At 41.5% G+C, this 13,038-nt stretch overlaps 2 long non-coding RNA genes across 2 annotated transcripts; one reads left to right on the forward strand and one right to left on the reverse strand.

Annotated features, from left to right (window-relative positions):
- Positions 1-4,161: 4,161 nt before the first annotated feature.
- LOC146372691 (uncharacterized) lies at positions 4,162-6,146 on the forward strand. The gene is made up of 3 exons (XR_014802640.1): positions 4,162-4,370; positions 4,792-4,932; positions 5,596-6,146. It is a non-coding gene; the product is annotated as an uncharacterized LOC146372691 (long non-coding RNA).
- Positions 6,146-8,770, reverse strand: LOC146372692 (uncharacterized). The gene is made up of 4 exons (XR_014802639.1): positions 8,210-8,770; positions 7,513-7,633; positions 6,833-7,213; positions 6,146-6,466 (listed from the first exon to the last, which is right to left on the reverse strand). It is a non-coding gene; the product is annotated as an uncharacterized LOC146372692 (long non-coding RNA).
- Positions 8,771-13,038: the final 4,268 nt, after the last annotated feature.

A 13,038-nucleotide genomic window follows, 5' to 3' on the forward strand; every position in this document is an offset into this window, starting at 1 on the left:
AAAGGGCATGTTGTGTGTAAAGGTAGCGAGGAGGAGGAGCATTCTCATCCCAGGGTGCATTAAAAAGCCTCCAGATGATGTTTAATGTAACTCTTTGAAATACCATGAACATTAGTGTGGTGGCAACATGACTGTCTTTGAAACAATAGGTCACAGGTTTGAATCCCGGCTGGACACGCATCCCGTAAGAATCACCAGGCTACGTGCCCCATGCTGCCCAAACCTGCAAATAACTAAATAACCACTTTAGATGTCCACGAAATTAACAAGGTCCACATTAGGTGTTGAGGACGTGCTGATGAGAAGTGACACGCCGGAACAAGGCGGAGCCAATGAGAAGAGTTATATGTTTGCTATATCACAATGTGTTTTCATCCACCTTGTTTCTGACATTTGGTCAGTGGATTTGAAGTTCGTCCTGTCAGCAGGTGACTCACTGAGCATGTGTGTGTGTTGCGCTTCAGATGTGCGGACAAACACAACCTTAAACATAAAGTCCAAGGACTTTACTGTCAAATCCAGGAGGAGACTGGCATCTATCAGTTTATCCTCAGGGATTTAAAGAACTCCAACTACCCCTCCAGAGAATGAGAACAGACGTCTCTCTCATTTACTTTTCTGTTCCCGCTGAGGCAGAATGACGGTGATGGCTGCAGAGGCAAACAGCAACAGCACGAGAGCCTCTAACAGTGACTGCCATCTCTCCTCCCGTAACAACCGTCAGACTTTTAACAACACTGTGGGATACCGAGAGCACCCGTGAACCCCCTCGGGGCGTCGTCTATTCTTGCCCATATGCTTTTAAAAACCACAAGCACACCTCAACCAAATGTGGCATTTTCACAGCTGTTAATCACTTGTCTTCCCTGCATGTCTTTCAGTGTAATTACCTTGCAATCCGATCTTTCTCTCCAGTGAGGTGTGCGATTTTCTTCAAGTCTTAGCAACAGTAAAATAACATATGCAGGAGAGTTATCTGTGGAGAAGAATATTGGGTTTCTAGTTACCCAAAGGGCTTGGCTTTCAAAAAAGGTGCCATCAGAAGGCACCCATAAATCCCATAATCAAAAAAGAGAAAGACACTCTGTACTCTGTCCAATCTGAAACTGAACTACAGATAGCGATGTCAGCAGCGTGCATTGTTAACAAAACAACTCTATATGCCTCATTCTTACACACATGGTGTCAAAAACTGTTGTTTTGGTCAAACCAGTGGCTATCATGCAAGCATGATTTAACTTGCTGACAGAGGACCAGTGATAAAACTGGTTTCATCAGATTTCAGCTGCAGAAAGTTCTGTGACATCCACTCTCTCACATGCAGTAGGCAACTCTGCAGTGTCCAAGTCTGTAGAGGTTTTGACGGGGATATAATGACATGTCATTGGTGTAACAGTGAAATGAGATGTCAGGGTGACAACTAATGTAACTTAATGGTAGCTCAAACACTCAGAGCAGAACTGGTCCAAGAAGCGATGCTCAAGCAACAAATCGGGGACTCCAGGATTGATCACGGATGTCATGGCTCCATCACTGCAGTCAATCAGACGCCGTATTTATGCTGTAGTTGCTTGGAGAGTTTTGGTGCTTGACTGTGGCACTGTCAATGAACAACTTTATCATTTTTCACTTTTGGCGAATCTCTTCGTCACGATATCTCCTTGGGCATGTCTACATGTCTACATGCACTCCAGTCCAGCTTCTGTTCGCTCCGTGGAAGTTTTTTACTAACAACTTACACTCTACACTTTGTGATTTCACCACAAACCTCAAAGTAGTTATGCAAAGAGCAAAAATCAACGATTGTGTCTACATGACATTAATTCTGTGGGAAGGATTACTGCTGGTGATGAGAGCTGGGTGGTTCAAGAGGCCACGCCTGAAAGCAGCGACCGTGCTCTTCTTTTTCTAACATTCAGGAGTCCTGAACTGTGAACTGATCCCTCAGGTTAAAACTGTCAACAAGAAAAGAAGAAGAAAAGTTCTGCTTGGCTGTGGGACGTGGTTTATCATCACTTAAACCATAATACCTTTTTTCTTAAATGTTGGTATATACCTTTTGACTAAATTAAACCAAACCATACCGTTTAAACACTTGCTTTGATATTTTCTTGCAAACTGGAGATCTGCTCTGGGAGGAAACCTGCTGTGCATTTTTGTGATTCAAAAATATCCAGTGCTGCTGATTTTAATTTGTTTTTCGGGCAGGAGGCAGAGATTGGCGATATCAGCCTCGTTCCTCTCTGACATTTTCTCTGCATGTGTTGATGGGTCTGACAGGCAGCTGAGGAGGAAAGGAGATGCACATGCGCAGAAGAGATTCCATCTTAGATAAGCAAATGTATAACAACCATCACCTGAAACTGGCAGCGCACAACCCTGCTGCTCACACACAGCCTGGACTTTACGTCCCTTATTAACAACACTCACAGTTGTGCTCTGAACCTTTGGGGAAAATGAACCTTAATAAAACTAGTGTAAAAACATCAGGCCTGAGTAAGAGTATGGGTAAATCTTTAAGGGCAGGAAAAACAAAGCACGCAGAGGGGAACCTCTAATCTGCAATAATCTGCCTTTGTTAAAGCACTTTTGGCCCAGTTCCACTTCAAGAGAAACAAATCTGTTTAGAATCCTAACGGCTCTGCGAGCACATATAGCAAACTGTAGACTCATAGGTTAGTGAGGGATCAATAGCAATCAAATCTTTATTCAGTCCAATATGGGAGAGTGGCTGTAATGGTCTTTTAAAGGTTTCTGATTCTGGAATGAAACCTCTATCAAATTTATTTCTCTCGTCTCAAATACAAATCTCTGATAAAATGATCCTCCCAGCAAAGCTGCCTACAGTGCCTGCAAGAAAGAAGTCTATGGTTTGTTTGTTGCCAGCTTATGATTCAAGTCTTATTATTAAGATTCAACTTGTGGGAAATATGCAGAAAAACATGCCAAAATTCAGACCGTGATTCAGCTTCAGCATATATCTGAGATCTACTCTGGGTAGAGAGGGATGCAGAGACAAAGGAGTGTTGGAGGGGCTCCCTCTCCCTTTTGGCAAAATCCATTAAGATAACTGGGAAAATGAGTTTATGTCAGCTGGGCTTGGTTTGGTGTTTTCCTCTTATTTGGAGACAATATAGCAAAGTCACATTTTTAATCCATATTTAAGTATTTAAGAACTCCACAGACTTCCACATTCATGGCAGAGACAATGTTTGTTTGGCTATCATTGTGACGACATTCACTGACATCAGTCTTTGTCAGTCTGATGCTCTCAAGCTGGTTTTCATAAAGAAAGCTGAAAAAAAAAAAAAGGCGCACTATAAGCATTTTTCTCGCTATTTGTTTAATTTTTGGTTTTGGGTTCCTTAACGTGACTTTAATCACTCGCACATTGGTTGGATGAGCAGTTTTTGAGAAAGCTGCAACCATTCTGCACATTCACGTTTTGATCAGTGAGTGCGTTCAGTCGTCTTTACAAACAGTAGCTTTATGATTGCATGTTTTTGATGCATTTAGGGAACATCTGTAAATTATAGCTACGAATAATAGCGCAGGCTCTTCACTATGGAACTCCAAAGTGTTCAAAATTAAATAAATAAATAGGTCAAGATGAAATAAATAACTATGTGAATAAATAAGACACAGATATGTAATGTGAGAATGATATTGTGAAATAATGGAACACATTTTGAAAAAAATGCTCATTATTGTGAAATATATTACATTCTGCTATATAAATTTACTTATTATTGTGAAATATTATTTCATGGTCATTATTTTTCACAATAACAGAGATTATTCCTGAGGCATTTTATTTATTTCCAGCCGTTTATATTCCAAAATGTCCTTTTTTCAAAGTCAGTCTTTATTTCAAAATCCCGTTTTTCCCGATGGTCTATTTATTTCATAATGCGACTTTTCAGCAGAATGACTTTGTCTGTCAATCAAGAGAGACAGGGCGGAGCCAGTTGTGTGATTGGTTGCTCCTTTACTCAGACGTAAGTAATAGCACATGAATTGTCGATTTAGGTTTAATGGTGCAATGCGTCTCCTATGCAGCTGGCGGCAGTATGCAGCTCAAAATAAACTTAAGGCACACCGACAAATGCAAAACACTGGGCGCGAATAACGTTACAGGTGTATCAATTCTTGTGAAGGCCATGGCTGCAGGAAACAAGTCCGTTTCTGAGTTACTCAGAGAACTTGCTAACCGCTTAGATTGAACGTCTTCACCTCAGTCTGAGTATTGCAGCAGTGTACTGGAGATGAAGTGGTCCCTGGTCCAAGTTCTCATCACAACCGCACAGTGTTAACGTTAGCAAATGCTAACGCTATCACAGCTAGCTCCACTCCACGAAACGCTGTTCAGGGTAAGTAACGATATGTTATTACTGCTTGGTTAGTCTGTCTGTCTGCCAACAATGAGCTTTTTAATCAGTTTAGTCACAGATTTTTTTTAATACTGTTTTTTATCATAGCAAAGAATTCTATAAATTAGGTAAGAGAAAATAATTGTCTTCTGGGTTAATGTCTGTATTACTATTTACATTGTTCTAGGTAATAGTTATTCATGACTGTTTTAAAGTGGCTTATCTTCTGTGCTAATATGGAAGACAATTAATCTATGTGAAAGAAAAAAGCAATTTTAGTTCAACGTAGTGATTTTGTAAGTGGGTATAATTTTAAAATGCTTTTACTAGTACAGTGGATGTTCTTTAAATATTTAACATTTAAAGTGTGTGTCACTTTACAGACTCCAACTTCAGTTTTGGTTTGGTCTCACCGTTGTAGGTCATAACACAAACAAGTCGTCAAGTCAAGCAGCTGAGGAAAGGGCTTAAGGAGACCATGGTATGGCCGCTTCTGACAGAAAGATCAGACATCATTCCTCTTTTCTTACCAAGGGAATCAGAGACTGCTCCCTGTTGTGAGGTAAGGTCAGGTCACATCTTTTAACATCTGAACAGTAAAGGTATTTGGTTAATTTATGAAGGATGAACATTAATTGTCGACACAAAACACCAATATACTATTTTGTATGCTTGGGTTAGTTGAACAGCTGGGTTACATTTAATAAAAATACACCTAATGTTGCTGATGCTCTTAAGACTACAAGATAAGTAAAGCTATAAAATGACTGTGGCCTGCCACAGAAGATGAAGATGAGGAAGAAGAGGAATGCTCTCGAGGATAAATGCAGAGTGGCAGGTTACCTTCGGTCCTTCATTGAAAATGGTAAGTCTGCTGCGATAGGTATTTTGCCATTGGTTTTCTCTGATTATACTTTGGTAAATTACATACAGTCCAGTGATCTTGGGTCATTAACAAAGTACACTATAGTATAATTTTGTTATTTGCTCCATGCAATACATAAAAAGAGTGGTGGCATTATCAGTTGCACTAGAATTGTATGTAGACTACTTTTAGCTTTGTTAACATAAAAATATCTATAACAGCTACAACAGCAATTTGAGTGGGGCAAAAATGTCTGGTGCCCTGTATGTAAGTGGTCATCTTTTATGGTATTTCTCCATAAAAGATTCAAAATAATGAATATAGGATGTCATTATAGTTTAAAACAATCTTCTGTTGCAGCATCTTGTGCACAACAAAAAGCCCTCATCAAGTTTTGGACAGGATGGGAAGTCTTGCCGAGAAATGACTGTGGAAGTGGTCAACAGCAGTCTTCCAAAGTCTTCCACCGGTTTTGAAGTACTACGTCTTCCTGCACACTACTGTACCTATGAGTCATCTCTAATGGACATTCAGGTGTGTCTCCACTCTACTGACTCAGGTTTTGGTCTGGTTTACGATTGATTCCATAACCACATGGTAAGATTAGACCATTTCTTCTTTCTTGCATCACATTACTGTATTCAGTGTTCAAAGAAACGGACAATCTAGTGAGTTCTAGTTCTTTTTAATACACTTGACAGTGAAAAATGCACAGTACAGGTGAGCATTTATGGCTTTTTTAATATAAACTGATGAAGAGTTCAGATATCAAAATCAGTTGTTCACTGTACATTATAAATTACACAGTATGTTTTGTTTATACTCGCTACTGGTACAAAACAAAATTCTAGAAAAAATTATTTGAATTAAGATGTTACACTACTGTACTGTATATCCAACCAAGAAATGAATATCATTAAAGTGACAGCTGTATAAAACAAATCCTGTTTTATAGCCACTCACTGTTTTGTTGAAAATGAAATTGGTTATGCTGTTTTGAGTCAGTATTAGCTACAAAGCCATAGATGTAGAAATTAAAAAAAAAATCCTCCTGACATAGAAACTGATTAAATGTGATAGTGTCTTTCTACAAGTGATTTTGAAGTATTGGTAGCACAGCAGGGTCTTGTTCATTCAGTGCATCTGGGAGCTGAATCTCAGGAATGGTGATCTCATTTGATGGGCGGCGATTATGTTGTCCTGTCCAGTCCACACCATAATCCTCATCAACCTGAAAGAGCATGCACATGTTTTAAATCTAAACTGAAGAGGTGTTTCCTGCAGCTGTTCCTAGATGGACTTATTGAGTCTGCCAGGGCCTATGTGAGTTGCTTAGGCATTGGCTACCAACTAATTATTCATTCACCCATTCTAGGTCAGGATTGGTTCTCTTCAGGTATAACAAATTTAACTTTGTTTAAAGTATTGCCATCTATACCTGACAGGTGGGATAAAAGGAGAGAATGGCTTGGGAGACATTTCCACTTACAGGAGAAATATTTGGTACACCAACTTGCACAGTAGAAATAAACTCATCTCAACTACAGATAGCAGAGTTTTACATACAAGAACAAATATGGATCAAATAGTCATGTACCTGTGACAAATCTTGTCCCTCCTTTCTGTGCAGCAACCAGAGGTGCAGGGGTGAATGGTTGTTTGCTTTTCTGAGTCCATGCTGATTCCATGCTTACTGGAATGACTGAAGATGATGTTGAATGTGATGCAAAAAGCATCTGTGCAGAGCAAACAAGTGAATTTTTTCACCAGGGTTGAGCAGTCCTTGAATCTCCAGCTGGGTGAAGATGTTTTCATATACATCCCTCCACAGGCGCTCAATGCTGATTTCCATCTATATGCCAAAGGTGATTTGCTGCTGATACACTGTACTGAAAACGCCTTGCAGTCTTAATAGATAACCGTCGCATCTTGACCCCTTCTGGATTGACTCGTCTCATTGAATCCATCAGTCGAAATCCTGATTAACAAACAGATCATGTCTTAGTACTAACAACTACAAAAAGACTGTATTGTAAACACTAATGCATATGGGACAGATCATCATTGTGTCAGGTAAGTATCCAGGTGCTGTACAGATTTAGTGAGGAGAGAGAATCGTGTACAGACTGGTTCAAACAGGAACATAACTGCATAACAGTGATAAGAACATGCTAGTCATTTTTGATGGCTACATTAAAATATCACATCAAGGCCACACTGACACGTGCTTTCCAGGCCGGAAACTGGTGTTTGGATATTTTAACAATATCAGCTTACTTTGAATGTATATGCCTCTGGATCGTAGGTGTCCCATCAGCATTCTGCAGTCGGCCGCTGAGTGTCCAGCACTTTTGAATCCAAATCCACATCTCCAATAGAAGAATTCCTATCAGATTTTCTGCACATACAACATTTTTTCATATAACAGCAAATCTCAAAGTTTTCCAATTAATGCTGAAAGAACCAAGGATGTAAATGTATTCTTGTTTTAGCTTTACTGAAGACACCAGAGAAAGTATGATATCTATAATGCTGCTGAAATAGACAAAACCATTTCAATAAACTCGCTATTTAACATCAACCTTGTTATGCGTTATCAGAGAACAATCAACTGCAAACAGCAATGAAACATTCAACTATGTACTATTTAAAGCACTAATGACCCTGTTGTCTAACAAGATGTGATAAGTAAGTAGACTGTGGAAAGCTGGTGGGTCTACTCTCTGTGTAAAAGGTTCGTACAGGCTCCACTGCCCCCAGTCTCCGAGTTAACACACTAACAGCTAACACTGCTAAACGTGTCTCAACGCCGAGATGGCGCCGATAGCTTTAGCCGTAGCTGCCCCACTTAGTTTAGACAGTAACAAAAAAAGTGAGCGATAATAATTCATTGTCAAACGTCATAATTAAGGTCAACATCTAAACAATGCTGTGTACAGAATCACACAGGTGCTCAATTACAGCATAAACTTACCTTAGACCTTCCTCCGTCATTTTCCTCCTAATTGTGCTCGGAGACACAGAAAACATATCGGCAATTACCCCGATGGTTATCCCGGACAGCACTAAAGTCCTGAGTGCTGCACTGGGATTTCAAGACGTGGCCGGCCAACATTTGAAGACTGTTCTTCCTCGGCGTATTCCAAACGAACACGGTGCTGAATTGATCTTAAACCTTCGACAATGCTGTCATCGATGCTAACATCTTGAAGAGCAATTATCATCCAGGCATTTCAGAAACATCATCTAAACGACTCAAAACAGCATCTACAGGTAAATGATCCCTCTCTATCTGATTTGCTTAAATGAGCAGAACTGGCTGAAGTTCACACCAGTCCGCCATCCTCCGTGACTTTTGACCTAGCACGCTGTTGCTAGCTGTATTAGCCGTCCGCGGAGCAGGTATCCAGGAAAACTAGTCGATAGTAAACGATAAGCCAATAGGTGCAAAGGTCCAGCCCACTTACATTGATTGACAGACAAAGTCATTCTGCTGAAAAGTCGCATTATGAAATAAATAGACCATCGGGAAAAACGGGATTTTGAAATAAAGACTGACTTTGAAAAAAGGACATTTTGGAATATAAACGGCTGGAAATAAATAAAATGCCTCAGGAATAATCTCTGTTATTGTGAAAAATGACCATGAAATAATATTTCACAATAATAAGTAAATTTATATAGCAGAATGTAATATATTTCACAATAATGAGCATTTTTTTCAAAATGTGTTCCATTATTTCACAATATCATTCTCACATTACATATCTGTGTCTTATTTATTCACATAGTTATTTATTTCATCTTGACCTATTTATTTATTTAATTTTGAACACTTTGGAGTTCCATACTTCACTGGTGGGATTAAAAGAATGTGGAATGACTGAGGCATGAAAGTTTCAGTGTTGATAAGTTCACCTGAGGGCCCAGAAAGAAAACACAGACGCTCGCTACAATGGATGCATGTCTCTCTCTCTCTCTCTTTCAGACACACACACACACACACACACACACACACACACACACACACACACACAGGTTGACTCATTGATTCACTAGACGGTGTGTGTTATGCGGAGTGTGACCTTTGCGAGTGTCCCCACTGATGGAATGAAAGGTACTGAGACACCCACAGCGCAGTAGGACCCCTCAGGAGAAATGTCAGTAATTAGCACTCGGAGGCGGTGGAGCTAACAGGCCAGATAGCTCCACAGAGAGAAGAGTGAGAGGAACAGGTGACTTATTCTACAAAGTACACGGTGTCACATATCAGGATTAAAGAAGTCTATTAGAGTCTGCTCTTTCAGAATTAAATCTGGAGGGTGTCATCGTACACCAGTGTACTCTGCCTCTGCTCTGAATCTTACAGTGACATGTAATAATTTTTATCACTTTTTTTTCTCCATGGCAACTGTCAGTCCATGCAGCTATTGTCTAGACAATAAGGGCCCCAAAAATATCCAGAATCTGAAGTGGGAGCTTGAATGTACTCGGTAGATTTCATGTAAGTGTACTGTACCCTTCAGTATGAGGCTTCTTTTGTGGAAAGCTGAGATATGAACATCTTTAAAACATGTTCCTAAAGTGTAAGTCAATCCTTCGAGAAGGCAAATCACTGCATCCCTTGGGGAGTCTTGTCAGGGACGGTTTGGGAGTGTGGGATATTTCAGGCCCAATGTTATAGGCTATTCTGTCCATGTACGACTATAGTGAGAGCTGGTTTTTGCCATCAGTAAATGAGACCCATCGGGTGTTGGACCCTGCTGGATCTGCCCTGACAGACTTTCTGTTTATAATCTTCATGGACAGAATTTCTAGCTGTAGCCAAAAGGCAGCAAATTTTTAGTTTGGACAATATGACTTTCAAATCTCTACCCATGATTCTCAGCTGGACAACGCTGTAGTGCACAGTCCGGTTTGGGGAGGAGTTCCTGCCTTCAAGATGTTGGCTGTGACCAAGAATAAAATAATGATGTTAAAAACACTGAAGCTGTTTCAGATGACATACCTGTGTAGGTGTGGATACGTCTCGGAGAGAGGCAGTGAATGTTCTTCACCCAGACTGTTTAACACAATCTTGGAGAATGAGAGGATGCCGGAGGAATATAGAAGTTTACTGGTACCAGTTTCCAAGAACAAAGGTGACGTACAAGCTGTAGCTACAGAGCGATAAAGCTGATGAACCACGAAGGGAAAAGAGTTGTTGAAGCAAGGTTAAGAAAGGAGATGATGGCAGTATGACTTCATGGTAAAAAAGAGCACTACAGAGGCTGGCAGGAAGAGAAGAGGAAGGCCGAAGAGGACATTCAGGGATGTAGTGAAGGAGGATATGCAGGGTTGGTGAGGTAGAGGTACGGTGGGGCAACCTCTAAAGGAAGCAGCTGAAAAAGCAGAATAAAGAAACAGATTAGTCTTTGTGTACAGTCTATGGTTATGTGGCCTGAGTACTGAGTAATTCATTGTGAGAATGAATCCCTCTCCAATCTTAGAAGAGGTTTACAAGTTTGTGGACAAGGCTCAGCGGGCCCAACACTCTAAAGGAAAAGAAAGACAACGCAGGAAATTTCACACCTTGCTTTCAAAAACACACACTCCTCTTCCTGAACCTACACAACCCAGAGAAGAAAACACACCTGAAGTCAGTCAGGAGAAATGGGTTAAGAACTTTTCAGACAGGATTCTCACTGAACCTGAAAAGAGAGTATTAGCCAAAGGACTCAATTTTGCCATTTCTCCACAACAGTTGCCCATAGTGGACCTCATCACAGCCACAGAATCTGCCATACGGATTAATAAATTATCACAGACAGAAGCAGAGCAAATCAGGATGAAAGTCTCAGCCACGCTCTCCAGTGCCAAAGTCCCTCCATCCAACCTCACAATACAGGAAAAGAAGGCCGTCGCTTCCCTGAGCAAAGACCACAACATCACTGTTTTACCAGCTGATAAGGGAAGATGCACCGTGGTCCTAAACACTACAGATTACCATACAAAGATCACTACTCTCCTCAGTGACAACAATACCTACGAAGCCTTAAAGCGAGACCCCACAAGCAGCTACAAAAAGAAAGTTATAGTTTGCCTTCAAGACTTTGAAAAGGACAAAATTATTGACCGCCTTACATATCACCGCCTTTACCCAGGGGATGCCATACCCTGCATCTACGGACTTCCTAAAATCCACAAGGAAGCTGTCCCACTCAGACCCATAGTCAGTAGCATAAACTCAGCCACTTATAACATTGCTAAACACCTTGCTACCATCCTTGCTCCTCTTGTGGGGAACACCCCACACCACATCAAGAACTCCACCGACTTCATCGACAAGGTCCAGAAACTTACCCTGGATCCAGATGAAACCATGGTGTCCTTTGATGTAGTCTCTCTCTTCACTTGCATACCCACCACGGAGGCCGTGGAGACTGTCAGAAAACGACTACAAGAAGACAGCTCCTTGGAGGACAGGACCAACTTCACACCCGATCAGATTTGCACACTGTTAGACCTCTGCCTCACCACTACATATTTCAAATACAACGAAGGCTTTTACAGACAAAAACATGGCTGTGCCATGGGCTCCCCCGTGTCACCTATTGTAGCCAACCTTTACATGGAGGAAGTGGAAAGGAAGGCTCTTGGCTCTTTCAAAGGAAGAGTACCCAGCCACTGGTACAGATATGTGGACGACACCTGGGTCAAAATCAAGACACAAGAAGTGGAATCCTTCACTGCGCACATTAACGCTGTGGATAAAAACATCAAGTTCACCAGGGAAGACACAAAGGACAACTGTTTGCCTTTCCTGGACTGCGCTGTGCACATTGAAGAGAACGGCAAACTCAACATCGAAGTTTACCGGAAGCCCACACACACGGACCAGTACCTCCTCTTTGACTCCCATCACCCTTTGGAACACAAACTTGGAGTAATTAGGACCCTACACCACCGGGCAGAACATGTTCCCTCTAAGCCTGAAGGAAAAAAGAAGGAACACACACATGTAAAGGAAGCACTCAAAACGTGCGGCTATCCTAAATGGGCGTTCTTAAAGTCAGCAAAGAGGCACAGAAAAGAAGACCAGACACCAACGAGGGAGGATAAGAAGGACAGACGCAACAACATTGTCATCCCCTATGTAGCCGGTGTATCAGAAAAACTTAGGAGAGTTTTCTCCAAGCATGACATCCCGGTGCATTTCAGACCCAGCAACACGCTCAGACAAAAACTGGTTCACCCGAAAGACAAAACGCCAAAACACAGACTTAACAATGTGGTGTATGCTGTACAGTGCAGCGAGGAATGCCCAGACCTCTACATTGGAGAGACCAAACAGCCACTTCACAAGCGCATGGCACAACACAGAAGAGCCACCTCCACAGGACAAGACTCAGCTGTCCATCTGCATCTTAAGGATAAAGGACACTCTTTCGAGGATGCCAATGTTCACATTTTGGACAGAGAGGACAGATGGTTTGAAAGAGGAGTGAAAGAAGCCATCTATGTCCACTGTGAGCGACCATCTTTGAACAGAGGCGGGGGTTTACGACACCAACTCTCTGCCATCTATAATCCAGTTTTGAGATCCCTTCCCAGACGCCTTAACGCCCACTCACATCCTGGGCCATCTGACCTCAGGAATTCGCATGATAAGGTGGGGCCAGGTTTCACAATGAACACACCCGAAACTCTGGCTGATTGGGACCCACACCCAGTTTCACACCTTGGCTCAGGCGATTAGAAGATCATCAGGGGGTCCTTTTGTCCCTCTGTGGGGGGATACTCCCACTAGGTTTATATCTGGGA

Source organism: Perissodus microlepis, chromosome 15 (genome assembly GCF_051167445.1).
Source record: "Perissodus microlepis isolate ML-2025 ecotype Zambia chromosome 15, ASM5116744v1, whole genome shotgun sequence".
In the NCBI taxonomy this organism is placed as follows: domain Eukaryota; kingdom Metazoa; phylum Chordata; class Actinopteri; order Cichliformes; family Cichlidae; genus Perissodus; species Perissodus microlepis.